At 27.6% G+C, this 26,868-nt stretch overlaps 2 long non-coding RNA genes across 2 annotated transcripts in view; one reads left to right on the forward strand and one right to left on the reverse strand.

Annotated features, from left to right (window-relative positions):
• LOC136083953 (uncharacterized) overlaps positions 1–26,260 on the reverse strand; it is a 41,821-nt gene extending 15,561 nt beyond the window's left edge. Inside the window, exon 1 of the long non-coding RNA XR_010640229.1 lies at positions 25,994–26,260. This is a non-coding gene — a long non-coding RNA (uncharacterized LOC136083953). The remainder of the gene's footprint in view (positions 1–25,993) is intronic.
• Positions 7,524–8,004, forward strand: LOC136083955 (uncharacterized). The gene is made up of 2 exons (XR_010640230.1): positions 7,524–7,707; positions 7,799–8,004. It is a non-coding gene; the product is annotated as an uncharacterized LOC136083955 (long non-coding RNA).
• Positions 26,261–26,868: the final 608 nt, after the last annotated feature.

Raw genomic sequence — 26,868 nt, forward strand, 5'->3', positions numbered from 1 at the left:
TTGCTTGGTGCAGCACTAACTCAACGAAAGTAAAAAAATTGCTGAGTAAACAAAAACATGCTATAAGGATAATCTCAAACGTAGATCGTTTCACTCACACTCGAACAATATTTAATGAACTCAATATTCTAAATGTATATAAATTAAAACTCTATCATGTCCTTATCTTCATGTTCAAACTTGATAAAAAAATATGCCCAATTTTATTTAATTCAATTTTTAAAAAAATCAGACACCTGAATACCTTACCAGATTTTCAAAAAACAATTATACTCAATCCAAAATATATTATTCAGTTACTAAATTCTCAATTGCAAACCGAGGTCCTAAACTATGGAATATTATATTAAATAACAAACTGAAAACAAATTATTCTCTAAACCAATTCAAATTAAAACTTAGGCAATTGCTGATGACAATTGAAAACGAATCAAATTTCTTCTAAAATTTTTAATTTTTCACTATATTTTACTATATTTATATATATATAATTTACTATATTATTTACGAACAATACTAACAATTAATTAACTTGTAATTAAATGTTATTGCAGTTTTTCAAACTTCAGATTGTAATTTGTAATTATTGTAATTTTTTTATCTTTGTTATGTTTATTAATCTTATAGTTCCATGTATAACTGCTTGTTAACTTATTAAAACAACATCAACATAAAGAATTGAGATTAACTCAAATATAATTATTTGTAAATTGAACCACCTAAAATTATATTTTTTAGTTTATAATTTCTTACTTTACTAGCCAATTCTTAAATTTAACTCTTTAAATTACTAAATATTTTGAAAGTTGAAAAGCTAAATATTGTAAAAAATTTTATATTTTATTTATTTTTTGCATTTTCTTGGAAAATCTTATTTTATAATGATGCATTTTTCGGGGCTTAATGATAAGACTAATTTTGTCTTCTTCTAGCCGCAGTCATCTAAATTTTTCTTTTATTAATTACAATTGTAAAGTTTTTTTACTAACTGGCAAATACATAACATTATTATCTAATAGTGAAATTATGCCAGGCAATAATTTTTATGAAAAGGAATTAAGTGTAATTTAACATGTGGCTGGTTATGTTGTTCTAAAACTTTACTCAAAGTTCAAGTTTTTTAAATCTGATAAACAATATAAAAAACAATTCATGGAAATATTATACATTATGTATTTTGATACTAATAACAGAGGTGATTTTTTTTAAAATTAACATTTACACTTAAAATATCTTTATTCAATGTAAAGCAATTTTTCATAGTGATTCAATTTTTGAAAGTGATTTAATTGTTTATAGTTATCTAAATTACGCAAACATTGCTTGGTGTAGTACAAATCAAAACAAAATTTAAAAGCTTTTTAATAAATAAAAACATGCAATGAGAATAATAACTAATGTAGGCCGTTTTACTCACTCTAAAGAACTATTTGTAAAGCTGAATATACTCAATGTCTATCAAATAAATATTTTTCATCTTTTAATTTTCATGTATAAAGTTAATAAAAGAACAACACTAAATAATATTAATTCGTTATTTAAAATAAATAAACATAGATACTTAACCAGATACTCAAACAACACCTATATTTACTGGAAAAGCTTTTATGCCGCAACTGAGTTTTCATTATCCATTGGAGGACCAAAAGTATGGAATAAAATCCTATCTAATAAACTTAAGACTCTTGAAACTCTTGACGAACTTAAAGTAAAATTGAAGCAAATGCTCCTAGTTGATGATGAAGTGCTTGACTTTTTCGGGTGACGCAGATATGTTTTTTCGATTTAGTTTAAAGTTTATCCTTGCCAACCCTCATATGGTTTTGGTTAAAGCATGCTTAAGTACATATAAATATATATATATATATATATATATATATATATATATATATATATGTATATATATATATATATATATATGTATATATATTAATTGGAAAGGTTCAATTTCTTCTCAATTCTGTGTTTTATTAATAATTTTAGTATTTAATCTTAATTAATTAAAAAAAAACAAAAAAAAAACAAAAAAATTGGTAAAAACCCTTTTTTTTTTTATTTATTTTTTTTATTGCAAGTTTTACTTTGTGCAAATTTATATTAATCTTTATTTACTTATTTATTTAATATTTATTTCTAAGAATTTGTTATTTTACTTTTTATTGATTATTTTATTACTTTAAGATAAATTTTTTTTTTAATTTTTAAACTTTTTTTTTTTTTTAAGAAAAAAAAAAAAAAAAAATTCTTTATGACCCTGTAACTTATTGTTTTTGTTTTACCTTTTTAAATATAAAGTCTTATTTTATATATATTTGTAACATATATATACTCTATACGCAATTATTTATTTTTTACGGAATTAATCTTGGGGCTTGGCGATAAGACAAATTGTGTCTTTTTCTTGCTCCGGCTCTATATACATTGGAAATATTGGTTGTATTTATAATTTTATACGGCAAAAAATGCAGAGAAAAAAAAAAAAAAATAAGCGATTTTTCGTAAACAAAGCAAACTTTTTGTAACAACTATTAACAGCAAAGCTCTGGTTAATAAAATGCTTAACAACTCAGTAATTATAAGTATCTTAAAAAATATGTTACAGTACTGAGTTGCAGATTGATAAAAAAATATCTTTCTCTGTTCTTGAAAGTATACTTGTTTTGTTTACAAAGGTAAGAAGCTTTTTCTATACTTGAAATATTCGTGAAAAACATCAGATCAACAAGCGACAAACACGCAACACTTTTATAAGAACAGAGATCTTAAAAGCAATGTGCAGCAACGTTATTGCTCCTTAACTCCGGCCATTAGGTCGGAAAAATACAAATGAATAATTTTATGGCTACAAATTTAATAAAAGTATTATGGCTAAAACAATTTAAATCTTTTTATATAAATATATTGCAAGTTATACGTTGAATGAAAAAGAGATTATTAGCTTTTTTTTTTTTTTTTTTTTTATGTATATATATATTTATATATATATATATATATATATATATATATATATATATATATATATATATATATATATATATATATATATATATATATATATATATATATATATATATATATATATATATATATATATATATATATATATATATATATATATATATATATATATATATATATATATATATATATATATATATATATATATATATATATATATATATATATATATATATATATATATATATATATATATATATATATATATATATATATATATATACAGTGCTTATTTTCTCCTGGAACGCTCCGGAACGGCGTTCCGGCACCTTTTTTTTGATATTTATAATTTTTTTGCTTTATATAAACATTTTTTTCCTCGTATTATTATATAATGAAAATAGTTCATTTTTAAATATTAAACATTTTTTGCAGAGAGGAGGCTGAATAATTGCAAATTTCATAACTGCGAATCTGCATAAATGCGAAGCAGTTGCAAAGACTGGCATAAGTGCGAACTGGCATATGTGCGAATCAATTGCAAAAACTGACATAAGTGCGAACTGGCACAAGCGCGAACTGGCGTAAGTGCGCCGAAAGAATTTGCAAACATTGGCATAAGTGCGAACTGGCATAAGTGCAAACTGGCACAAGTGCGAATTGGCATAAGTGCGAACTTGAAATTAGCTAAAATGGCAAGTGCGAACTGGCAAAACGGCACAAGCGCGAACTGGCAAAAATTTTATAAACATTGGCATAAGTACGAATCGGCATATGTGCGAATTAACATAAGTGCAAATCAGTTGCAAAAACTGGCATAAGTACAAAAAAGTCAGAATTATTATTTTGAAAATAAAAGTCACTAATAACTGATAGAGAGCCAAGATGGGTCCCGTGGCAAATTTCTTTATGGGCCCTATCTTGACTGAAAATAAGCACCATGTAATGCCAAATTAGCTACTTTTTTTTTCTGGGAGAATTTTTTCTGGGAGATTTTATGGGAGAAAAAAAAAGTAGCCCGGCTTTCTTTAAGAGTCCTGCTCCGGACTCTTAAAGAAAGCCGGGCCCCAGGACAACACACCTGCCTAATCTTCCCTCTCTACGGCCATGCCGATAACCACTGAAATAACCTCTGAGTGGATACTTAATTAAATTTTTGCAACTTTTATGTAAAGTGCATCAACATTACTCTTCACATTTTGATTTTGCTTTTGTTAAAGCAAACGGTATCCAATGACAACCAACCAAATGCTAAAAATTCAAATATTAGTTTGAAGATGATATTCAACTCGTGCAAAAAACCAAATAACGATTAATAATTTTTACACTGACCACAAATATTATTTTTAATTACATTATTGATAACCCGACAATTACCATTATTTGTAACGATCATTCTCTTCTATACTTTTTATTTTATTTCGGTACGCTTAGTTAAAAACAGCAGGAAGGTATGTCGAGCAGAACAGTAAGTATCATACCCTTATCGAAGGTTTTTTAATTTTTAAGTTTCATTTTATAAAAGGTTTTATAAAAGCTTTTAAATGCTCATAAAAATATTAGAATAGTTTATTTATGCTATAATAAACATATTCAAAAAAAGCACAATTTTAATATTTGAAAAAACTTTTAAAAAACTTTTCCTTTTGGGTTGCCATAAAGTACGCACGAAGTTATGGGTTTCCATAAAGTATGTTTGAAGTTATTTTTTATAAACTTTTCTGGTTTTTGAAAGTTCATTCAAAAATTTAATAAAGCAAAAGAGAGCACAACCACAACTGATGTAAATAACACTATAGTCATTAAATATTGATATTCATTAGAGTCATTAGAATAAACTCAAGTTTATTACAAAAATAGGCAAGACGTTGTTCGTCAATATTTATAGTTTTATAGGTTAATAATAACCTATAGGTTATTTTAACCTATAATAATCGAACAACTATTTTATAATTGTCCTTAATAACACGTTATTGGTGGTAGCCAGTCGGTTTTCAAAATCTGTAGTATCAGTATTTTTTTATTTAAGAATGAAGGCAACGACATCAAAAGAATTGATTAGTTAAGGCAAAAAACTGAGGAATATGTTATTAAAAATAAAAATGACTTTATGTCGGCAGATGATGCTGTCGAAATGTTTACATCGAAAACAACGATGTAAAACTTATTCCGTTTGCACCCATTCTATCTATTGCTGGTAGAATATTTGTTTTTAAAAGGAAGTCTGAAAATGAAGACGATTATAAATGCAATCATTATAGATGGAAAAATAATAAGAATAATAAGTTCTAAGAATAGCAAAAAAGGTTTTAAAAAAACTTATTATCTTACCCAAACTACTACAGGCCAAAAACATTGTACATCCGCGAATTTTAGTAAACAAGTGTTCATAAAAAAACTACAAAAGGTCTTATTGCTATTATCTATTATTTAGGCGATGAAAAATGTGGTGTAACAGATTTGAAACACGGAAACAGTAAAATTGACCATTCATACATTCGCACTGCATTGTCTGTAGTGTCATGTATAAAAAAAGTTTTAAAACCAAATGATAAGCCACAAAATATTTATGAAAAACTAATGTTTGAATCAAATGTGATTCAAACATTAACAAACGTTAAAAAAAATAGGTCGCGCAGGGTCGTCAAATTTTTCATGAGTTTTTTCAAAAAAAAAATAGGCTAGGCTCCTTATGCAGGTAAGAAAACGGTTAAAAAATAACTTTTTTCGTTGTAATGAGGGTTTTAGGTCACTTTTTGAAGATTTAAAAAAACGTGTAAACTTAAAATTACCTTAAAATTATCAGCTTACTAGGGAGTTTTTAAAGTACATTTTTTATTCAAAATGGCGTATACATTTAAACTAGGAGATTTTGATTAAAAATCTTAAACTTCAATAAAAATGAACTAAAAACGGGTTCTAAAATATGAAAAATGGTTCATCACAAAGAAAGTAAACTATATAATTAGGTTCAATTTCTTTTAAGACCAAAATATGCTTATTTTTTTTAAATTGATAACATAGTTGGGTGGGGTAATCTGGGCCTATATGTCAGTATTTATTGCATTATTTAAAATCTAATACTTTTACAGCAATAAATTCTTTTAAAATGAAAACTAATGTAAATAAGATCTCTGGCAATGCTTTTGTATTCATTTTCTGATTTTATTTTTCAACGGATTCATATAGACGATCATTAAAGATGTAACTTTCCATTGAAACTAGTAAATACCGGAGCGTAGCAGTTTTGAATCTTAGCACATCAATTAGCACATCAAATTTATTTTTAAATAAACATTGCATTTTTAAAGAATAATGAATCTATTATATATAATGCGAAAATATTTGGTTAATTTTTACTTGAAACATCCGTCTAATTTATTCCTTAAATTTTTTTTATCATGATTAGGCCTAATATAAGTACTTAGAATTTTGAATTGGAATATCGTATATTCAATATGGAGAGTTATATTTGGATTTTTAATAATATATTTTATGTTATGGTTTTAAGTTATAGTTTACTGCGTTAATTGAATTTCCAAAATATTATGGAAAACCGCTAAGAGAGACTTGAAAATGTTTAATTTATTTATTTTTCTAATTTGCTGTTTTGAACACATAAAGTTATTTTGCATTTAGCGCATTTATTGTAACACTATTATCTTTAAACTTTTTTTAATTATCTTTAAACTTTTGAACAAAATGTTTAAATTGGATACATACTCAATGACTCAAGTCATATTTTACTATGAGTTGGTATATTTCATGAAAAAAATACGAAAAAGTAACATAGGCCCACATTACCCCACTCAGTGGGCAGGGCCTTCCCGACGAATTAAATCGATCGTTATTAAATCGATTCTAATACGAAATGATATGAATGAAATTTTTTCTTATTCGGTTGTTTTTTAAACTGTTTTTTATCGGTTTCATAATTGTTTTTTTCAGAAAAGAATTGTTTTATTTGCACAAAGATTTGCGTATTTCATTCTCTCCGAATGTCAGGGTATATAAAATATTTTTTTTTATATTTTTATATACCGATTCTTATATATTTAAATACAGCTCAATACTCTCTTTAAAAAAAAATTTTTAAGAAATCATTTTTCCGTAACAAAAAAATTATTAAAATTCTTAACTATTCCATTTTACTCTATTTGGGGAGAATTTTATAGCCAAATAAAAATTTAACCGTTATTTGCTAAGGAGGTTGTCAGGGACGCGTAAACAAGTAAGGCTTAGTAAAGTTTGCTTTCCTAAAGTTAATTTTAAAGCTAAATTTAAAAAAAAAAAGATTTTTAGAATATGATTCTCTAATAAATTTTAAATAACATTAAACAAAAAAAATTGAAAAATTTTATTTTTCTGAGGGATATACCAATTTAATCTTAATTCCACCCCTCTAGCGCCGGCCCTGTATATTGTTCTCTATATTCGCTACAATATTCAACAAATAATTAAAACATTTTATTACTTCTATACTAAGAATTATTATTCCGTAGTAAAAAAATTTAGCTTTTAGTTTGCAACTCAACTTTGAAAAAACATATTTCTTCATAATATTTACAGAAGTAAAGAAAACAGTTAAATTCGAATGGAGAAAGTAATTTAAATAAGTGCTTTGGGTTAAAAATGGAATTTCGTTAATTCGTTTTCAGATAAAACATTCTGGTACAAAGAAGAAGAACTGGTTGGTGACACACAAAATCGAATTTTTTTAAGTTTAGTTTATAAATGTTAGAACGATTAGTACGTTCTTATTAAATTTAATGTTAACGCTTCAATTTATTATATCAAAGTACAAAAAAGTCATAGTAAAAGAAAACTTTTCTTTTTTTAGTTAAACATTAAAATGGAAATACTCGAAGGCGAAAGAAAAAACTCAAAAATTTCTTACCAAAATGGTTACTATTATCGTAAAGACAAAAAAGCAACAGAATTGTATGGCGGCGGTTTCAAATGTAAGGATGAATTTTGTAGAAGTCGTGCAACAAGTGAACCGAGCCTAGGGTTAGTACAAATAACGCCGCATAACCATTTGCCAGATTTTGAAAAAAAAGAAATTTTAAAATTAAAACAATCAAAAAAACGAGCTGCTGAAACTACAAGTGGAAGTTTGCGAGATATTTTTACTAAGAAACTGCTTGTAACCAATCAGCACATCACGTTTCTTTTGGAATGAAGGAAAGCACTATGTATCGCAGACGTAGATCAGTGCAGCCGCAATAACCAGCCAATTGCAGGGAATTAGACAACTCTTTGAGAGTAAACAACATAAGTATGTTTTTAGACGGGACCGATTTTTACAAAGGGTACGTTCGTATAAATAACGATTATGCTCACATATTTATCGGGAAAACAGTCGTTGCTTCACCGACTGATTTGCACGTTGACGGAACATTTAAGGTAGTTTCGAGAATGTTTTATCAAATGACAACATTTGGATACATTTTGCTTGATCATGTAAGATAATCAATAAAAGATAATATAAGAAGGGTGTAAACAAGGAATTCTATTTTTTCCGCGGTTTTTTTCAATACCGTTAGATTTTTTTAGAGCACCTTAATGAATTAAAAAAAAATATATATATATTCCCTGTTTTTTCTTGTTGACTCGCCATATATTATTATTTTTGTTATTATTGTTATTATTGTTATTACTACTGTTTTTTATAAATTATAGTTGTTTTTATTAATGTTGTTCTGCAAGTAAAGAATCAAGAAGTAAAGATTTTTTTGTTTTAGTTTATCCAAACTATTTTCATACTTATGACTAGAAAAAACGCAAGAGCTGTATTCTCTTGCATTTTCCAAAGTTGCTGAACTCGTTCCACATTTGTCACCGTTACGGATAATGACGGACTATGAACAAGCATTGATGAATACCTTGGAAATTCAATATCCTTTAGCTGAAATTTCAGGCTGTTGGTTTCATTGCGTAAATGTAAGCAAAAAAATATTTAACTAAACATACAATAACCTTTGTTATAAAATGGCAATTTTATAACTAAATTAAAATACAATTTAAAAAATATATATATTTATTTGTACTGAAAGTTTATGTTTGCAATTATTTATATTTAGGCAGTGGTTAACAAGTGTAAACATCTTGGATTGTTTGGACTTTTAAAATTGCAAGTACACAGTGATTTGAAGAAATGGCTAAGGCTATTATTGTGTCTTTCTTTGCTATTGCCTCACCATATTCAGCCAACATTAGGCAATTTGAATCCAAATTTGTTTGTGGTGTCATTAAGTATAAATGACTTCGCAAAATGTCAAAGTTTAATGACCTATATGGAAACATTTGGGATTGGGCGTATTGGCAGTAACAAAATTTCTGTTTTTGGTTGTCCCAGAAGAACGAACTCTGATCAAGAAAGCTTCCATGCCTCGCTTTTAAAACGAATAAAGATTGCTCATCTAAACATTTTGGTTTTTATAAGTCAATATATATATATATATATATATATATATATATATATATATATATATATATATATATATATATATATATATATATATATATATATATATATATATATATATATATATATAAAATAAAAATATAATTAATATAAAATAAAAACATAATTTTTTGAACTTATCTTTTATTTGCATTTAATTCTTTTAATATTTTAGCAGAACTAAGAAAGTTTGCAGAAGTCCAGCAACATGATAAAGTACGTTTAGAATGTGGACTTCAGATTCGTCGGAGACGAAGGCAGAAATATGTTTTAAATGATCGTAAAATCAGAGTTGCTACTGAAAATTTGGCCAACGGACGTCTAACTTCATTGGAATTTCTAAAAAGTGTTTCACATTGCGCAGATGCGTTATTTAACAATCAACTTGGCGTTAGTCGTATAAATCAACTTTATTTTGTAATTTTGGAATTGGAAACAGTTTCATCGTTTACGCAAGTTCAAATAGAGCGCTCACAGCCTAATTTAATTCCACCACAAGATGAAGCCCAGCAACTTAATGTATCAATACCACGTGATGTAGCTATAGTGCAAAATACAGATTATGTAGCTATAGTACAAAATACCTTCCAACTCGGAGAAAACTTACATAGTTCTACAGAAATTGTTGGAGTCACGGAGACTTCAAGAGTAGTGGATGGAACTAATGAAACAACATGTCCTGTTTGTTTAGAAAGTACTCCAAACTTCGCTGCTGTTCCCTGTGGACACATGATTTGCACAGTGTGTATACCACATTTACAGTTAAAATGTTCTCGTTGCCGAGCAACAGTTGTTATGTTTATACAAACATTTGCGTGATCTGCTTGATAAATGTTCATATACAAACTTTTTTGTTGAAATTTAACAGTATAGTTGTATTCAAAACTAAATTTATTTGAACTTACAAAAAAATTATTTTTATTTGAACTTACAAAGAATCATAATATTTACAAATAAAAATAATTAAATAATAAAACATTAAATTTGAGATTTCGAAATGCAATTTTGTTTGTCGAATAATTAAAAGTTATGTTTATTATTTAAAAAAAATGTAGCCACTTAATACTATCATCAATATGAAAGTATCATTTTTACAGACCTATATGGGGCTGTTAATACGTGACGGTTTTAAGGTGGGAGGGGGTATCAGAAAGTGTTACCAAATGTCACATGGGGGAGGGGGGTTAGCTTCAGTGTAACGTGACAAATTTTTAAAAATTTCAATTCTAATCACAGCGGAATCAATGAAAATGTTAGCGAAAAGTTGCAAAATTGGGTAAAAATAACGCCACGTCTCATATTGGAAAAAGGGAGGAGGTTGACAGAAAATGTCATAAAATGTCACATGGGGGAAGGGTGGAGTGTCTAAAAACAGCCAAAAAGGTGTTACGTATTATTTGAACAGCCCCTAACTTAAAAACAAACTAATATTTAAATTAAATCTAAAACCAATTAAAACATTATCATAAAGGTCTTTATTCTATGTAGTAAAGTTCAAGTTCCGCATAATCGCTTTGCCCGAAGAGAACTGTAACCAGGGGGTTTAGGTGGTCTAGAACCCCCTAGTACTTAAAACTAATAATTTTCTTTTTAAGGAAAAGCATAATAAAAGTCTTAAAAAATCATATATTGTGATATATCAATTAATGTTTCCAAGAAAGAATGAAACTCCGCAATAGTCAAGAGTCAAATGTAATCAAAAACTTTTGAATATTGATTATTTGTGTTTTATTTGAAATAAACTGAAATTTAAAACCAGTTTAAAATAGTTTGCTTAAACTAATTTTCAACTTATTTTAGACAAATGATTTTATATAGTTCTCACTTCACCCGCTCGCTTGTCCCACTTCTACTCACACCTACCCGCTTTACCCAAATTGCAATAATTTCGGGTTAAAAAAAAATTATATACTCGATTATAATACGCGGGAAATTTAAGGGGATTGAAGCAGTGCCCAAATTGAAGGTGCTTTTGTTACAACTGTTTGGTTTTTTTAGGTTTGGTTTCGAGCATCAAATAAAAAAGACATAACTGTAAAAGTAATATTTAATGTCCTTCTTCTCCTCCTCTCCCCAACCTTTTCCATAATTTTAGAAAAATACCTTTTATTAGCCATAAAGTTAACAACAACAAAAAAAAATTGTAATTTTATTTATGCAAAAGCAGTTTTTTGTCTGCCCGAACTAAGAAATGTACGCACCTAAAACATGGTCACAGAATCGGAAAAACCCGCTACTACAATTTGATCGACCTTATAAATATAAAAAATGATCAAATGTTCCATGAACACAAAGGAAAAAAATTGTTTTCTTGTCAAATTAAATGCACACTACATATTATTTCAGAAAGAACAATGTTTATGTCTACAGAGAACATGCAGAACTACTCCAGAAAAACTTGAAGAATTAACTGAGCTATTCCAGAAGAGGTGTCATGAAACCATACATAAAAACTTGTGAAAACCATATCAATTTTACTTGTCCTTAAATCTTTAAAAACTCCGATTGGTATAGATTTTTATCTTAGTAAGATAATCTTATCACTTTAAATATAAGTTACCGAAGAGTTTACCATCATCATGAAACAAGAATTTTCGTTATGGATACTCAATAACCTTCAAAACGAGGAAACAGACTAAAATGTTTTTTGATGAAACTACAAAACAAGGGTTTAAAGATCACATCAATAAATTTCTGGAAAAATTATAACGCTGCGGGTTTCAATAAATGAAAAATAATTGAAGTAAGAAGTCTTTTAAAATATGAAATTTACATTGCCTATTGTTAAGTTAATAATGCTCCAGGTATGAAGGATATGTATATATTTGAACATAATTTTAAAATTTAATTTCAAAAGACAAAAAATGAAAACTGAAAAACTGAAAAGGAAAAACTTTTATGAAAAACAAAATGTAGTAAAACGCGTGAAAATTAGTACATACATAATTAAGTACATACTGATAAAGACTGCAAAAAATAAAAACGTGGCTGTAGTGTAAATTGAGATGGATTGTATATGTGCCACAGCGTAAAAATGACTAAAAAAAGGTTCTCTTCACATTTCGGAGTTAGATTATTTGTATAAATTACGACAATTAAAGTAGAAGATGTTAACGTTGTTCTGGTTGCGCTTTTTATTAGCTGCTTGAAACCATAGAACTTTAACATTGATTTTATTTCAGTGTGATCACTTGACCTCATGTAATTAACATTAGGATCTCTAATTAAAATTGTTTCTAGTAAATTAGGTTAATTAGGATTAGATACCATTACTGAAAATAGGTTAGAGAAATTGTGGCTAAGGTATTTTGAGCCATCCGATGGGCAATATAGGACACAAAACAATATACGCTTCGTCTTTGGAAGTATTTTTTCGAAACAAACGCTCTCTATTTCTTTGGATTTGAGATCGTTACGTCTTACACAGTTTAACTTTTTAGATATGTAAACGGCAACACATCCACCACGTCTGTTTTTACTTATGCTGCTTAGAAATGCATAACCCTCGATATGATATAGTTCACTAGGGTCGTCCTTGCTTATATGGGTTTATATGGGCGAATATGTCACTGTTTTTGTTGCAGTTAAACAAATAAATGATGCTAGATGTTCCATAGGCCACGGATATTTAAATGAAAACATTGTAAGCCTTTCATATACAGAATATTTTCAAGTTTCTCCATCACTAAAATAATATGGTTCAAATACATTGGTCAAGGTCATAGTTCTATGTCACCTGATAATAATAACATAACTCTTAGGAAAGCATGTTCTTTTAGTATAATTTTATTTTCTGGTTGGTATTGCCTTAAAAATAATTGTACAAATTTCAACTCAAATTCTATAGTTTCAAGAGATGTTTCAGAATAACATATCAAATTTGAATTTTGCAATGACGTCACTTTAACAGTTATTGTAGCGTAGATTAGAAGTGTAATATAGATATAGTTAAACATTTTAAGAAAGTATACTTAGATACACGCAATATTTATAAAGAAAACAGCTTTAAATTGAAATATTTCATACGAACCTGGCTGATGGCGTAGAATAAAGTAATAATATGATGTAACTTCCAAATCTATATTATTGTTTTTTCTTCTTTTAAAACTTTATATTAAAATATAAAGTACCCCCTCCCCCCCCCTTCCCCACACACACACACTACTGTGTGACGTCTTGAAAGACGTCTTTAGTTTGTCCGGATACGACGTTCTCAAGACTTTTATATGAGACCAATATAGGATGTCTAACGGAGAAGAAATCTAATATAAATGAGTGCAGCATAGAGCCACCGAACTAGTTACATCAATTAGCCGTTTGTGCGATGAAGATCGATCCTCCTAGCACAAACAACTAATTGATGAAGCTAGGTCGGTTGCTCAACGCTACACTCATTTAACTATCATGTCTCTTCAAACCAAGAGGGCGGGAGGGGGATCAAACTTTACATGGTCATAATTTTTTTGACATATATGTATACATAAAAACAGTGATCGATTAACAAAATGATAGATTATTAGAAATAATTTTCTAATATTCGTGTTCTAAAATTATGACCATAAAAAGTTTGATTCATTCCCTCCCCCCCCCCCTCCCCCTTCGATTTGAAGAGATATTAAACTTTGATGGGACATAAAAACCGAACACAGCAGATTATTTCTGGAAATTTTAAATTTGTAGATAATTTGAAAATAATTTAATTATGGTAAAATAACTACTTTTTTTTAGTTTTTTTTAGTTCCCAGGCTGTAATCATTACAGTACTTGGCAAAGCATCTCTATTTGACATTAACATAAACATATACATGTTTGGAATAATTAAACACTAAAAAATGAGGTCAACGCCCCCTGATGAATCGATATCATTTTATAACACATGAACTCAGCTAAAATCCATATTTATCCATTAGTTTATTTATGCTTGGGTTAAGTAAAGTGTTACAAAAACGTTAGGCCATACTAAGAAAAGTACTTTGAAAAAATGCTAGTATAAAAAATAAATTTTCATATCTTTTTTTCTTATTTCAATATATGGTGTCTTTGACCTAATATGTAGAGTTAAGACATTAGAATAGAAAAAAATTGTTTCTCTGGCTTCATTTTATTTTTCATTTTGACTAATATTTGAAAAATAAAATATTACCATTTCCCTGGTAAAATTGATATGCTGAACCTTAAAATTAAGTATGGTTAATATTAAATCAGTTTTTGAATGACTAACACAATATTGGTTTTGCATGGTTTTGCTTACCTCAGGCCCAACTATGCAATGACTAAATTAACACTCAGTAATAAAATTATAATTAAAATTTTATTTTTTTGGAAATACAAGTTGATTAAAAATGTTACATTTAAAAAAGTTGACGAACTTGATTTCCTTACAAATTAAAAGTTCATAAACTTAATGTTCAGGCCCGTGTACAGGCCTGACATATGAACTTGTATTGCCCGTATACGAACAACAATTGTAAATTGTTAACTATAAATATAGTTTGAAATAATTAAATAAGACATGGAAATTCATGAACTTTGCTTTAAAAGAAAAAAATTTAAAATGTTTTGTGTGATGCTTGGAATAATTGTAGGAACTACAACTTGATTAAATTGGTTGTCACAGCATGCTTTACTCTATGTTCACTATGCATGCTCACTGGACAAGTTACAGCAATAAAGAAGAGAATAAGTCAAACTATTGAGTAGTATTTTGATAAACAGCTTGTTTATCAAAACGGCAAACAACTTGTAAATATTTTATATAAAGAATATTTTAAACATTGTGTGGAGTAACCTCGTAATTCATTGGAAAGTTCAACAATCTCTTTTAATACTTTTATTAACAAAGACTGTAACACGAGCCCACTACCGGGCCTAACCAAATTTGGAAAAAACGTTTATTAAGGCCCAATTTATTAGAAGCCTTTGATAAAAAAAGATCTAAACGGCTTCGTGGCATTGAGGCCACTTTGCCTTATAGAAGCCTCACTAAGATGTCCCGTTACCGCGCAGTTTTTGAACGACAACACCAACTTTTAAATTGACTTTTAGACAAAGAAAATAATAATATTTCCTGAGTAATTTTTAAAAATAAAAAAATTCAAGAGTCTCCCACTAAGAAAAAGTTCGAAAATCTATTCGGTGCACTTATGCTACCGCCCTCTTATTCAAAAATTTTCAAATTTTTTCGGCGCACTTAGTCAAGTATGCACTTATGTAGATATTTGCAAATTCTATTGACGCACTTATACCAATGTTTACAAATTCTTTCAGCGCACTTATGCTAGTTCGCACTTATGCCGCACTTATGCCAGTTTTTGCAATTGATTCACACTTATGCCAGTTCGCACTTATGCCAATTCGCACTTATGCCAATGTTTGCAAATTCTTTCGGCGCACTTATGCTAATTCGCGCTTGTGCCAGTTCGCACTTATGCTAGTTCGCACTTATGCCAATGTTTGCATATTCTTTCGTGTACTTATGCCAGTTCGCGCTTCTGCCAAGTCTTTGCAACTGCTTCGCACTTATGCAGATTCGCAGTTATGAAATTCGCACTTATTCCGCCTCCTCCCTAAAACCCTTAGAATGAAACAGTGTAAACATGAGCATATAAATGTTGGATTTTGCGCCGTGTCGTTACAGAAAGTTAATTTCTTAAACAAAAACAAAAACCATGATATAAGCCTGATTTTAAATATGTGATTGGAATTCGGTTATTTAAATATTATGATTTGCATTTTTGTTAATTTTTTAACTTTAAATATTTAAAAATTTAAAGTAAAAAAAAAAAAAAAATTACTGAAAAAAAAATGAACTTGATGTCATTTCATCATATAGAACATTTTTCTTCACAATCAACCATATAATTTTAAATTAAAAAGTGTGTTTTTTTGAACCACCTTACTTAATTCGCCATTTTAAATAAATTAAATGTAACAGCTATTGCGGTTATGAAAGTTATGCATTTTATTAAAATTAATTACTTTTACTACTGCCTTTTTAACATTTTTTTTTTTTTTTAATTAATCTTGATGTTATTTACATAAGTTATTTAAAAGTGTAAAAGTTTAATTTCTAATTCGTTTAAAAAAACAGGGAATTGCTCTGCATTTTGCGATTTTATTTTAAGTTTTGTTTTTGGCTTTTTTTATTCAGCGCGGTTGTTAAGTTTTTCCTGAAAATGACTAACTGGAATAATTGTTGTCTGGAATGGACTAATTATAATTAGTTTGTTCCAGACAACAGTTTTTTGATTAGCTATTAATAAATAAAGAAAAAAATTAATTTTGATTTCTGTTACGTGGTTGTTAATTAAGATCTTATCTTCAACGTGGTTTTTAACAACGAACACGCGGAATAAGAGAAGAAGCGATAAACATCAGCAAAGCTACAAATATGCCCGGTTCCTTTATGGTAAACTTTAATCAGGACCACTTACCTATTTCCTCTTGACATAGTCAATAAAGAAACAAGTAAATCAAAGAAATGTCGTTTTAAAGCTATTTTATAAAAAGTCTTTCATTCTAAAAAGATATAAAGCCCAATTTTAAACGAAAAAATGTTTTGAGAAAAAAATTTAGAATGAGGCCCCCCTTAGCCAGGAAAAAATTTAACATGCATGTTCATCGGGACTACACAAATGCTGCCAGAGTTCAACCAAGTCTAAAAGATTAATTAATATTAAAAAAAAAAAGAAATTCAAAAAAGTATATTTCTCCGGATTGCTCTGAAAACAATTTTAACATGCACGTTTATCATATTTACACAAGTGCTGAAAGTTTCAGAGCACTAGCTAGTGTGGAAGGTAGTAAAAAATCAATCGCGTAATTTCGGGACCACTGATAATTGACAAACAACTTGTCAAGTCAAGCTAACGATTAAAAAATTAAAAGTTTATTCTGAAGCAATTAAACAAGATTTTAGTTTACTAATCTTCCTTATGCGGGTTGGACACCAACGCTACGAATAGGTTATTAGGTATTAGGGTGCCCACAACCGGCTTTCGTTACCATCTTTTTTTCAAATGGATTATATATAATAAAATGCAATAAAAAGATTATATCTGATAAACACTCCTTTTGTTATACAGATTATATCAGGTATTTTAAATGCCCTTACGGATACCAAAAATGTCACATTGCGTCATATTACCATAACAGAATATTTGATTGAAATGAGTAATACAAAAAAAAGCTGTAGAAAAACTGCGCTCTTACGAACAGTGACTTAGCCAAGGTTTGTATGCATGGCTAGCATCCAGTAGCGTAGCTACTAAAAGGAAATAAAAATAAATAAATAAAAAACCAATGATTATTTAGCAGCCCCTTTTAGCGCTTAGGCTCTAAAGTGGCAGGGAACCCGTCTCTACTCTACTAGTATACACGCATGTTATAAACTACCCTTTATGATATACGTGAAAAGATATCCTTTCAAAATGCCCTGCGACAAACACTACCCACATACATCAGAGTATTACCTGAATTACTTACCAAAAGGGCCCATAAACAGGTAATTGATTTGAATACGCTACTTATCTCAAAATGTTAAGTCAACATGAAATGACTTCTTATTGAGAAAGTAGATAGTATAACTTACATTTTACTTACTTACAAAGTAAAATATAAAATTTCAAAGACAAAATTTACTTTTAGGTGTAATTGTAAAATATGAAGTTAAACTTTTACTATATTTACTTTGTTATGCTTATTACTCTTGCTGTCTTATAATTATTACTCTTAACATAAAATTGTTCTTGAAGTATATCTTAAACTAGTTGTTTTTTATTTTTACATTTATAATTTTCAATAAATAATTTGCAAAGTATAAATATATTATACGGTTATTGTAAATACGTACGATTGGGGCTCGGTGATAAATCAAATAACGTCTTCTACTTGCCCTGCCAGTGATTTCATTTATAAACATTTAAATTATAAAACTAATTATACGGCGAAATAAACAATGTTATGTGCGTATAACACTCAAGCAAAGCAAGAGGAAACGGTAAATAAAGATCTAATGAGGCTACGATCATTACTTTCACCACAAATGAATAATATAATTGTGTAAACTGCCGTTTATTGAGTATGTTTCTAGCTTTATATAAAATACCAATGCATTTGTAAAATCTAGAAAAAATAATAATGTGATGTTTCCAAGCAAAATTTTTATCATTATAGACTCCTAAAAATTTTGTTACTTTTTCTCTTTTCATGATTACATTGCCAATGTAGAGTTCAGGTAATAGATGTTGTATTCTATGCTTTTTATAGAGTGGATAAAAAAGTAATCATTTAGTTTTAGCAGTGTTAAGAGATAATCTATTTATTGTGAACCAATCGGAAAGTTTTTTTAATTTGCTATTCATATTATTGAAAAGAATATTAATATTTTCGTGATATAGAAATAAATTTGTGTCGTTTGCAAAGATTAGGTTGGTTGGCTTGAAGTTTTATGGAGATTGTTTAAATATATTATAAAGAGAAGAGGTCCAACGAAGATTTTTTATTATAAATTGAAAAGATAACATATTGCTTACAATTTGTTATCTTTTCAATCCACCTAGGGTGTTTTTTTTTTTACTCCATATAATGATAATATTTCTATTAGAACTTGATGGTTGACGGTATTAAAATCTTTAGATAAGCCAATAAATACCACTAATGTGAAACGAAAATTTTTTAAAAGATTCTGAAATGTTGCGCGTAAGTTGGGAAAGTGTGTAACAGAGTATTCTGTTGAACTAATATTTTCAAAACCAAGTTGGTTTTTGTAAACGATTTTACTATTAATTACATAGGCGTAAATTAGATTAAACCTTTTTTTTCCTGAAACTTCTGAAAAATCTGAGTGAACCAATATAAGACGATAACTATTTGTATTAGTAAGATCTCTTGTCTTGTAGATAGGAACTACTTTAACAATTTTTAGACAATCTGGAAACATTCCTTGACTTATGCTCTAAAAGATTTTGAAAAGAATGTGTTTAATAAAATCGCAAAAAACTTGATGGTAAATCGTATTTTTGACATATAAACTAAGTTTTCAGAAAGAAAAACTCTTAACATACCACCATATTATGATAGTTAAATGTAAATAATTAGAAACAATAAAAACCACTAGTGCCTGAATTTAAATACAACGTGCTTTTAGAATTAATAACTAAAAAATCTTGCGAAAGACACATTTTTTATGTGAATGGATTTTGACTTTTTTTAAAAAATTGAAACTCAAATATAATTCAAATAAGGTGCCCTTGTGGCTCTAAAAATTAAATTTATTAAACTTTCGCAAAGCTTACTAGGATCAAAACGCGGAAAAACATTTCAAAACATAATACAAATTCAGAAAATATTATTAGGATCTATTCTCATTAGATTTTTGCTACCTTGAATGGTTGCCAGCTGGTGCAATTAAACACAAGTTATAGAAAGAACTAAATATTCAAAAAGTTTACATCTCGATAATTTTCTTGTTGAAAAAATGAAAATAAAATTAACATTGATACAAATAATATCTATAATCATTATAACAAAGAAATTTGTAAATTTTTCATTACTTCTGATTTAAATATAGAATGCAGCATTGTTCATTTTAATACTGGAAAAAGCCATAATTTTAATGTTGTTTTCTGTTTCACTTAGTCATTTATTGTATATAATTTCTTTCGTTTTTACTAATCTCAATTATTTAGTTTTTTGACTTTCTTGGACCAGCAAACTGTCAAATTTCATACTTCAGGTCAAGGAGTGCGAGGTTTGAAACAAAGTCTTTTAAGTTATCTGTAAAAAAGTACAATCATGAATCAAATTTTATATCAGTATGCATTTACGATGTGGCTATTTTTTAAAAGTGTGGAATTATGGAGTATATTAATTTTTACGTTTTTTTTTCTTGTTTATAAAAGAATTTAAAAATCAAAAGTTGCTTATTTGCACTAGTTTATTTTGAACGATTCAATTAACGCATTAAGATTTAAATAAAAATAAACAATTAAATTAAAAGTTTGGATTATTTGATGGAGTAATGCTTTATTTATTGGCTATAGCATCTTAACTAGTCTTTGTTACTTTATATTTGGTAAATTTTTAACAATTATGAAATTATGCTTGTGTGCTTTAATATATTTATAAAATTGAAGTTTTGTTTTTACAAGCTTACCTCTTTATTTATTTTATTATATTTTTTGCAGGCTGCAATTTTTTCATTTTTTTTCTATGAGTATATAAAGATTCCTTCGTGTAACCCTTATACAAGTACAAATATGAAAACAAGTAAATTTAAAAAGATTAAAAACCATTTTAAACAAGTTTTTTAATATTGAAATTTAGGCTTTCTTAAAATTTATGGATTAAAATTTATTCATCAATAATTTTGTAAATATGTAATAATTTTGTTTGGTCGCAACTTTTAAATATATTTTTAATATAAAAAAATCATTTTAACAGTCAATATTTAGAGAGCTTGCTAAAACTTTTCTGACCTTGTCAAAAATTTTTTGTTTAAGCATTTACTATTATGTGCTTCATACGAAGGAGGGAAAGTTTATCAACTTTTGGAAAATGTATTCACCCTGAGTGTATTAAGATTCTTTAAATTCTGTCGTTTATTTAATTTCACTTATTGTCAAAGAAAGCTATCAACTGATAAAAATAAAGACAATCAGGTTTTGAAATGTCAAATTTAAACTAAGCGATCAAAATAAAAACTTTATTTGTATTCAGCTCTTAAGTGAGTTTGCATTAAAAGTTGGGAAACTTGAATGGCTGTTGTTATACATTGTTAAGTAGTTTATCCGCATTTCGATCCCAGAATTCTTATTCAACAATTGTGGGATGAAAGCAAACGGTACCCAAAAGAATATAATGCCGAATTATCTAAACGTATCTTTACATTCAAATCTATTGTTTCAACTTGTATTCGTTGTTCTGTGCAAACAATCGAATTTTTTTTGTTTCTGTTATTTCTATAATGTCTCAACATTTAAGATATTTAAATTGATACACCTTAATGCATTAATTTTAATGTTGAGATAATAATAATAAATTTCAATTAAAATGTTTTATTCAGAAAAACGTATTCAATTGAAATATGGTTTTGATTAAGTATTTTTTACTTGTATTTTTTCAACACTCACTAATACATCATGGTTTACACCCAACCTCGAGTATTATGAGTTTACAAAAGGGGGTTGCAAATTTTATATTGTCATAATTTTTAACTCTTTTTTAAAATTTATCGATGAATATAAGTCTAGTTAAAAATAATACAAAAAATATTTCATCAACTTGTTGCTCTTACGTTTGGGGCAAGGGGGGCAAATATTTTGAGGGCTCTAATCATCGCAATTTTTTGCAAAGCATCCTTATTTGTCATAAGTATAAATATATAAATGTTTGGAGTTTGCTCAATGTCTGGAAATCTCAAACACCAAAAAATGCTTTTGGCGCCCCTGACTCTTGCGACACTAGTTGAAACAATTCACGTAATTAAGAACAGTAGTCGTATAGAATTTTTAGTTTGAAAGCCAATAGGTTTAAATTTGCTTAATTAAAGAGAACTTCCCATATTTGTAAAACGTAAATACCCTGTAAACACACGACGTCTTAAAGACGTCTAAAAAACCTTTTTTTCAAACGTCTAGACGTCTAAAAGACGTTTTTTAGACGTCTTTAAGACGTCGTGTGTTTACTGGGTAAAATCTTTAGCTTGCGGAACCATTTTATTGACCAAATCTATTATCAACAGGTGGTATGCGGAAAAACATGCAACTTAAAACAGCCTATTGCACTTCTTTAAAAATTGCACTTAGATTAAATTGCTTCACCAGTAGTTTAACACATTTGTGTAAAAAGGTTTTTATTTTTTAAGTTTCATAGATGCTGCAAAATTATATTACAATAAACAAACATATAAATGTCTTTATCTTTTCTTCAACACGTATACCCTTTACGATTTTTATTTAAGTTAGAGATATCCAAGATTTTAGTTTTTTCTGACCCCTCTTGCAATTTAACAAATATCATACCACTTTTTTTTTTTTTTTTTTTTTTTTTTTTGCCGTTTAAAAATATACATTCCGTAATTTACTAACAAAATATAAATATAGCAGGGTGGAGAAGAAGACTAATATGTCTTATCACCAAGCCCCTTTATAAATTCCGTAAATATAAAGTTTAATTTTAAAATAAGAAACTTCGTTAAATTTATGAAATAAACAAATGTACAAAAATGGTAAAATAATAAATAAAACATCTATTAATAAAAAAAAAAAAGTTATTATGCAGCAACTGATTTTTCAATTTCAATAAGAGGACCAAAGGTCCTCTTATTGAAATTGAAAAATCAGTTGCTGCATAATAACTTTTGGGCTGTATATATCTGTTATTTGAATATCTAGTTAGATATTTGTTTGCCTTTATTTTCAATAACGGGTTAAATATTTTTGGAATGATACTTTTATTAATTTTGAACATAAAAATTAGGAGATGATAAATATTTATTTGGTAGATATTTAGTATAATTAAGTTAATAAATAAGGGTCAAGAGGGTGTATAGCGGCTCTTATTGGATATAATTCTGATAGCATGTTTTTGCATATTAAAGAGTTTTTTCAATTTATTTTTATTGGTACTACACCATGCAATGCTAGCGTAATTAAGATAGGAATCATTTAGAAAGATATTGAAGTTCTATGTTTACAGTTTTAACTAAGATTTTTATGTCATTGTGAGCATAAAATAGATTAGTATCATCTGCAAACAAGATTGAGTCTAATATATTACAAGATTTACTTAAGTCGTTGATATATATTAGAAATAAGAGCGGTCCTAATATAGAGCCTTGAGGTACTCCACAAGTTATATTCATATTGTTAGTTTTACTGCAATTATGAGAAATGTATTGCTGTCTATTTGACAGGTAGCTTTTAAACCATTTAAAGTTCGAGTGTTTAATACCATAGTTTTTTAGTTTGGTTAATAAAATATTATGATTTACAGTGTCAAAAGCTTTACTGAGATCAATAAACACGCCTAAAGTATATTTATTTTCATCAAAAGATTTCAGAATATCGTGAACAAGATAGGCAATTGCCTGATCAGTGGAGTGACCGTTTTTGAATCCGAATTGTTTATTATAAAGGATGTTATTAATATCTAAGAAATGGTACAATCTTTTATACATAATATGTTCTAGTGTTTTTGAAAATTGGTAGTATTGAAATAGGTCTGTAATTTGCGACACAAGTTGCATCTCCAGATTTTAGAACTGGTATCACCATGGCCACTTTTAGTTTGTCAGGAAAGATACCTTGTTCTAAAGAAAGACTGAAAATGTGCAAAAGCGGAGTTTTTGAATAAAATATTGATTTAATTATTATATTTCTACTTACATCATCAACTCCATTACCTTTATTTGATTTTAATAAATTTACAGTATCAAGTAGTTCTTGTTCAGATAACTTATTATTTTCCATGAGATCATTATTAGAGGTCAAATATGACTCGAAGATAGTTTTGCTGTTTTTTACTTTGGAAGCCAAACTCGGGCCTGTATTAACAAACTCATGATTGAAAGAATTAGAAATTAACGTTTCATTAGTAATTTCACAATTATTTATAATGAGTTTTTTGGGAAGTTCATTGGCGCTTATGTTTTTTTTTCCTATCACCTCTTTCATTATGCGCCACATTTTTTGTGCATCATTTTTGCAGTTATGTAATTAGTTGGTATAATACTGTTTTTTCGAATACTTTATAACTGTCTCGAAAAGACGTTTGTAATTTTTATATTTTGTTTCATTTTTATAAGTTCTTTTTTTTATAAATTTTTCGTACAAACGTTTTTTTTTTTGTGATGACTTTATTATTCCCGCCGTTATCCAGGGATTCTGATGGGATTTGGTTTTGATTAATTTACTAATAATTGGGAAAGCTTCATTATAGTGGTCTTGAAATATGCAATGAAAAATATTATAAGCTTCCTGAGCATTTTTAGTTTTTAAAATAGTTTCCCAGTTTATTGTGGATAACAGATTCATAAAAGTCATAGTGGATGTATCATTAATTATTCGCTTTTTAATTTCTTTTTTCTCTGATATTTTATTGATGCTTTTTTGTGAAATTATAAAAACCGGAAAGTGGTCTGAAATATCAATGACAAAAATTCCAGTCTTAACTTTTATGTTTTTGAAATTGTTTATTATGATTTGATCGATCAGTGTAGCACTATTTTTTGTTATATTTATGAAAATGCACACTCCACCTCCTATTATTTCAGATCCTCTTATTTGATGAATAACTTTATAATTATTAAGTTGAAAGTTAGAGTTATTTTCGATTTCTTTATTCCTGCACCATGTTTCTGTTAGACATATAATTTGAAATTTTATTTTAACGCTAAACAAAAATTCTTTAAATTTATGAAAGTTTTTTTGTATACTCCTTATATTTAGATGCAGAATGGATAGTGCATTAACATCAATGTTGCCAATGAGCGTTGAAATGTTCGAGTTGTAATAATAAGGGCTTATATTTTCCTCTAACAATGTAATTTTTGATAAAATGTTGAGACTTTAATAAAATTTACTTAAAATAACTGATGACTTTACTTAAAATAACTGACTTTTCTATCTTATCTCGAGGACCGCGGTTATGGAATTCGATCCTTAAAGAGGAAATAAAAAACATGAAGTCATCAAATCTCTTTAAAGCAGCAGTCAAACAGCACCTACTTAACTAAAGTGACATCAACATACTCTCTCATTTTTAAAGATCAAACTAATCATAACTAACTAAAACGAATTTATCCCTTTTGAATGACCACAAACGATGATTATATTACAATACAAATAGTTTTTTATTTCTTTTCTATACTTATCTATCAGATCGTTACGTACAAGGCTTTGTTTTTGGTTTATTTCTACTTATGAATTTTTAATGTCACGTTAATCTCACGTGAAACTCATTGCAAAGTTACAAATAAAAGGGGCCTAATTGATAAGACTGCAGTCTTCTACTTGCTTTTGTCATTATTTTAATTTTTTTTAATCTTATTTATAAATGTATACATATAAGTATACTTGTATTTATAAACGTATTAAAGTTAATTGTATGTCAAATAAATAGTGACAAAATAAGTGACAAAAAAAAAAAAAAAAAAGACGTATTAGTGAAAAAACTAAAATCAGATACAGCTGGCTCATGTTTTTGTAGTTTACAAGTCTTGACAATATATATTGAAGAGAAAAGATATCACTAAATTAAAATATTATGTACCAGGTAGCTACTTGTTATATGTATGTATAAAAATCTGGTAGAAATTAAAATCTTTTATTTCAAAAAATATTGTCTATTGAGTAAATTTTGAATAAAAAAGTAAATTTTTTGCATTCTGTCCATAGCTTCATTAACTAAGACTTATCTTGAAAAGTATTTTAATGAGAAATTACAGTATTATGCCACAAACATCACTTTTTGGATTCAATGGTGTTACAATATTAATGCCAGTTTTAGTATTCTTTCATTTGTTATGAAAAACTTTCAAATAAAAAATTTATTAAAGAAAAGTGTTACCTTTTTTTTTCTTTACTGAATTCGAGTTATTGAATCAATAGAATGTTCTCTGCAATGTTGTAATAATGAAATAATATTAAACTGTATTTTATTTCTTTAAAGTTTTAAACGTCAATCCTTTAGCCTCAATATAAAAATACTATCTTAAATTAAAATAAGAGCTTTCAAACGCATTCAACCATTAAGTATTTATCTTAGCTGTTGTATTGTTATAATGTTGATTTACTTTGATGTACAAAGAATGATAAAACATTTTAATATTTTGTGCTCGGTTAATTTTTATTTATTACACACATAAATACTTTACGTTTTATTTATAACTTTAACTGTAAAATAATGTAAAAAGTTCTATTATAACCTTATTAGAGCAGAAAAAAATCTAAAACACAAGACTTTTTAATAATCAAACTTATACGTTTTGTTTAATACAATCTTTTAGTATTAGTCGCATCATACTTATAAATAGAAAAACGGAAAAACGGTCCGTTTCCATTATTTTGCCGTTTTAACTTGAAATTTGATACTTGGCCGGTTCACCTTGCTTAACTTTAAAAAATAAGCAATGAAATTTATATAATATATAAATTCTTTATAATATTGCAACATAGCTTGAAGATTTGTATATAGCGATTACTGATGAAGTTTTTGACAATAAGCAAGGAAATTGAACAAGATCTAGATGTATTATTATTTAAAAATTGATTGGTATCCAATTTTTCGTGCAACTTGTGTTGTAAAATTTACAAAACGGAATATAGCTAAAAAGATATAAAACTTCAAAACAAAAACTCATTAACCCATTTAGCAAAGATAAAAACTCCATAACATTTTGTCATCTTAATCTTAAAAAAAATAATGTTGAATAGTCTGTTGAT

Source organism: Hydra vulgaris, chromosome 08 (genome assembly GCF_038396675.1).
Source record: "Hydra vulgaris chromosome 08, alternate assembly HydraT2T_AEP".
Taxonomy (NCBI): domain Eukaryota; kingdom Metazoa; phylum Cnidaria; class Hydrozoa; order Anthoathecata; family Hydridae; genus Hydra; species Hydra vulgaris.